Below are 5,604 nucleotides of genomic sequence, written 5' to 3'. Positions count from 1 at the left end.
TGGAATTTTTGTGCATGTGTGCAAGTGTATGTGTGTGTAATAGAATTTTGAATCTTATTTATTTCTTCTTGACCAGCATTTTAGGATAGTACATATAAATATACATAATTCTTTGTTATGACTATAATTAAGTAGTGATGATAATAAAGCTCTATGGAGGTTTTATGAAAAATAAATTATTACTTAAGTTTTTAGACTTACAACAATACTTTGAAATATAGTTAATACCCAGTAAATTAGTAATTATTTTTGTTACTGAATTTTTTCCAAGCGTTTGCTGCTTCAAATAATCAGCCATGAATATCACTGTACTATAGTTTTATGTGTTCATGCTGCAGTTTCTGCAATATTCCACAGTTCTGTGGTTGAATGTGCATTTTATAATTTTTATAAATAATGACAAATTTACATTTTTCTCCTCTAAAACTCGTTTAAAACTGACCCCTTTCATGAGTCATTCATAGCAAACATTTATTTAACTCATTACAGTAACAACCTCACAAATTTATTGGGACTTATATGTAACTCTTTGATTAATTTATGTTTAATAAAACTGATTTGTCATTCTTATTAATAATAGCCATTATGGGTGACTTGTATATGCCAGGCATCAAAAAAAGGTTAAATCATTTTCCCAATATTATATAATACATAAATGTTGACCAAGAATCAAATGTGGTTTGATTTGAATCCAAAGCCTGTGCTCTTGACCATGATGCTATATAGCTCTTCTCAGAGCAAATCTGCCTTCTTGTTTAATTCTTGCAAGAAGCAAAAATTAAAAGTTACCTGATCTGCCCAAAGACATACAAAAGATGGCCACTTAATTTATAATCTAAAATTTAATTGTAAACTTCTTGTCAGACTTTCTTTCTACTTCCCAAGCCACAGACACGGGAAAAACTCAATTAATGCTGACTCCCTAACCACAGATTAATATATCTGACCACACTGGCTCTGCAAGGCTGTGGCTGAAGACGGCTTAAACGTTGTCCTTGAGTGAATATCTTAACATTTATTGTATCTTTTATTTTCTTAACAAAAATGAAGGAGTTTGTGAATGTGTGGGTAAGTTATATAGAGTGAAAATATACTATATAAGACTATAAATAAATCTGCTTATTAAATAGAAACATGTCACATAACGCCAATGATAGCTGCTGTTTCCTTGCATAATTGAGCGTATGCCTTCCCCTAATCATGACCAAGGTTTCCTTGATAGTCCTTCACATTCACCTTGGCTGATAGGTTGAAATAAAGCTGGGACCCTTGCATTGAGAATCTGATCACAAATTTGCTTTATGGGTTTCTTCATTTTACGTCCAGGTTATCATCTCCTGTTGGATGTACTGGTCTTCAATAACCTGCTTAGTCAGAAGTCTGAAGTAACTTAATTGATAACAACAACAAAAATCTTCCACTCTCTGTCTGACTCAATAGGGTTTTCCCGTTCTTAAGACATAAACCTACCTGCCCTCACCAAACGCTGTATAACATTTTGAGCTATAGCATTTGCCTCTAAATAGTCTTTTTTTAATCAGATCAAAAGGCATTATGCATCTCACATGGAGCTGAAAAATAACACTACCTGACTTTACATAGTGTTGGCTATGCATTATAAATTCTTACAATATAGGAGGACGGTGACAGAAATATCAAGTCCCACCCATTCTTTACTATCTAGAGAATACTTTATCTTTCTTGTTTATTTGTAATGGAATTTTTAATCATTGTATCACCCAAATGTGGCAAGTATTGATTTGGTAACTAAAATACTTCATTATTCTGGAATGCTTTTTCTGCTTCAAGAGAATCCACAAAGTTGCTACATTTTCTCTTACGAAAGAATGGAATAGAAATTTAATGGAAGTGTTGATTGACAGAGATGTGTTTCTTTTCCTTTATAGTTTTCCATCAAAAATTGGGAATCATGCCCTTTCATCCAACACAGTTTTGGTAAGCAGAAGTAAAAGTGTTTGCTCATCATTAAGAACAGATCCATAACTTTTTAAGAGAAAACGAGTGGTTACACTTACATTAAAGGGCCAAACTTTTTATTTTGGAATAATGACTCAATTCAAACTCCTTTGATTTGGGTACTGAAGACACAATTTGATGAAGTGAAAAAACATTGGAGCAGAAGCAAAAATTCCTAAGAAGGAGTCTCACCTCTTACCATCAACCTAGTGTTCACTTTTGGTAAACTATTTAATCTCTTCAGCATCTGCAACCTCACTTGTGAAATGAGAGGTTTAAATTACAGTTTCCTTCCGCTGTAAGAGTCCATATCAATATTTATTATACAGAAGTAATTTTCATTAAAAATCTTAGAATTTAGATTTTTATGTTTTAAACATTTTATTTTGTAACACCAGAAATTAACAAAATGTTATGCCTGATATCCCACTAGTAGTGTCCTTTGTGAGATTAGCAAGTACAACATGGTTATATGTTGTACTAAATATGCTATATGCTATTGCTATTGCTAAAACTATAGTAATTCTACTATGGTGCCTTTTAAAATTCTGCCTTAGACTAATACGTTACATTTTTCAATTAAACCTTAACAATGAGCATACAATCAAGAATCATTAATAAATTACTCAACAAATACAAGTTTAGCTGTTTATTAAATAAAGTATACCTGTGAAGTCAATTTGACCTAGATATTAGTGAAGTATGAATCTGCGTATCTATCATCTCTCTCTGTATCTATCATGTCTAGGTGCATATTTATTCAAGTTATTTTTAAATTTTATTTTTAATTATTATGGGTACATAACAGTTGTACATATTTATGGGGTATGTGTGATATTTTGATACTGCCATACAAAGTGTAATGATCAAATCAGGGTGATTGTGGTATTCATCTCAAACATCTATCATTTATTTGTGTTAGGAGCATTCCAATTCCACTATTTCATTTCTCTAAGATGTATGATAAATTATTGTTAGCTATAGTCACCCTATTGTGCTATCAAAGACTAGATTTTATTCATTCTATCTAACTGTATTTTTGTAGTCATTAACCATCTCCACCTTATGCCCCATATTTTTATATCCATTAACTGTTCAAGATTTGTTGTATGGTTTTTCAGTGAAAATTATAGAGGATATTGCCATTTGATTTACCTACATCCTGGGACAAAATTGACCCCACTGTTTTTTTCTTTCTAGGTCCATCTTTTCTCCTAGAATAGGAGAAAGATCAGGATCATCAGAGAACTTAGGGTGTAATATCACCTCTCCAGTACCAAACACAGTTCATTAACCTCTCAGAACCTCAGGTGTCTTGGGGCATAGTTCATGTCTCCTGGCCCATCTCACAGGATTATCAGGAGGATGAATCAGATAACTGAGTGCATTTTGTAAACTATGAAGTGCTAAATAAATGCAAGGTAATACAATACTAATCGTGAAGTCTTCACTCAAACTCTTAATTCATTAACATACACTCAGCAAATGGTTTGAGTAAGAGGTATGTGGCAGGCACTGTTCTAAGCATTGGGAATCAGCAGTCCAAAAGCCAGATAAGACTGTCTTGGGGCAGTGGGAAAAAGACATTAAAAAGGTAAATAAAAGATTTCAAATAATCATTAGTGTTACCGAAATTAAAATAAGATGCTTTGATAATTGAGGGACAACTATAAATGATCCTCTCTGTGAGGAGTGATTTTTAAGCTAAGACCGGATGAAGAGATGGTGTGAGTCAAATTACCCAGAAACGGGCATTCCCTTCGAAGGGAAAAATAAGTACAAGGACCCTAAGCCAGGAACGAATTTCATATTTGAAGAACACAAATAATCTGTGTGGCTGATGTATTGAGTGAGGGTAAAGGTAAAATGAAGTAAATTAAATGAAGTAGAATTTGCATTCCCCAGAAAACGACAGAATGTTCAAGAATTTTGGTGTAGTGTAGATGAAAGATGTTTTTCACATGAAATGGTGCAGCTGCTCTGTCTTAGAGATTCAGAGTAAATCCTGAGGGTCAATTGCTCTATACAGGTTAATAAAAACTTCATGACACCTACATGCTATTTCCCGAAGGCTTGTTTTGGGGAAGTTGGACTTCAAAGGAGAAATCATAACCAACATGTTTTCATCATTAAGTGAAAGTCAGTTTCCTTTGTGAAAGTACCATAGAAGAAGCTTCAAATTTTCTGCCCATCAGGTTTCTCAGACAGTATTTCTGTTCGGGAGGAGGTAAACTACCCAGTGTCTAAAGCTATTCCCGTTATGCCTACATGCCCATGGCAAAGTTTTTGTCTTCAGCAATAGGTGTCACAAAGGGGTAGTTGGGGAACACTAAGACCGACTTGCTTCAAAAGGATCTCAAATCATTCAGTCCATCAACCACAAGGGCACCCTACTCCCTCCTTCCCCACCTCCTGCCCAGCCCTGACTTCAGCCTGTTTTCAAGAAAGGCAATATAGCAGCAGCCGTTTCTATTTTCTTTTGTTTTGCTGTCTTTGCCTCAGACTCTCTGCCCTAGCCTAGGAGAAGCAGTATCCCAAACTCTGCCCTGGCCAACACGCAGGCGCTTTTCACTTAACTTTAAGTCAAATTCTTAATGATTCAGCGATGTGAAAACAGACATCAAAGGGAGAGGCAGTGTGGGAGAGTAGCAAAAGCACCGGATTCGGAGTCGAGGAGACAGAGTTCAGTTTTAGATGTGCCTACTTCTGGAACCCTCCCTGTGTGTATAATCAGGATGAAAATATTTCCCTGCTGTTCTGACAAGGTGGTAAAGGGAATTATCCGCAGAAAGCACTTTGTGAACACAGGCTGCTATATAAAAATGGAGGAGGGAGAAATGGAGTAGTTCTGAGTTGGTGAGTTTGCTTTCATTGACTATCAGGTATGAGAAGGGCACTGAAGAAGCCAGACAGGGGCTAAGAGCGTGAAAAATATACCCTTTGCCATGAAGACACTAGAATTTATGCTAGGGAGCAGAGATCATGTATTAAGGGACTACTGTGCAGCACAGCTCTAGGAGGCACCGTTTGCACTGTACTCTACGCATACATTTGAAAGGGTTAAATAAGAATGTAAGTCCACTCAATAAAGGATAGGCAGTAAGTGCTGTAGGAGCTCAGCGGCTGGAGACATTGAAGAAAGATGAAAAGAAGGGATGAGACTTCAGCTACTAGGTAGAAGAGGAAACCTTCTGACTGGAACAAGAATAGAGACAAAAGATCTCCAGTAAATTTAAGAACATGAGAATAATTGGGTGTCCTTTCAATAGGGATAAGAGAAAGTAGTGTGACTTTTTTGTTCTTTTCCAAAGTTTTTTTTTTTTTTTTTTTAATGGAAATAGCTTGGGGACTTTAAAAAATAATATTATGGCACCTGCCTATTCTTTCTCAATTCAAATGAAACTTAGCATCTGTTCTAAAAGCACTAGGAAAAGGCAAGAAGAGAATGAAGTGCCCGACAGCTAAAACCTTTGTGTTCTTATCGTTTGCAGTATAATTTTTATTGACCCACAATCTGTTAACTTCTTTTCCTCATTCACTATAAAAAGATGACATAAATGTCTTTTCAGAGCCTTTATATATGTTCAAATGCAGAAAAGGTCCTGTGGTTGCTGTCAAACTAAGGGA

General features: G+C 35.3%; 1 long non-coding RNA gene across 1 annotated transcript; it reads left to right on the top strand.

Moving 5' to 3' along the window:
• The first annotated feature begins 934 nt into the window (after positions 1-934).
• LOC116557307 lies at positions 935-3,193 on the top strand. The gene is made up of 4 exons (XR_004271461.1): positions 935-1,068; positions 1,908-1,956; positions 2,106-2,199; positions 3,178-3,193. It is a non-coding gene; the product is annotated as an uncharacterized LOC116557307 (long non-coding RNA).
• Positions 3,194-5,604: the final 2,411 nt, after the last annotated feature.

This window comes from Sapajus apella, unplaced genomic scaffold, assembly GCF_009761245.1.
Source record: "Sapajus apella isolate SASKATOON/1434 unplaced genomic scaffold, GSC_monkey_1.0 scaffold19, whole genome shotgun sequence".
Classification (NCBI taxonomy): Eukaryota; Metazoa; Chordata; class Mammalia; order Primates; family Cebidae; genus Sapajus; species Sapajus apella.
Note: the sequence above shows the minus strand (reverse complement) of the source record. Positions and strands in the feature narration are given on the sequence as shown.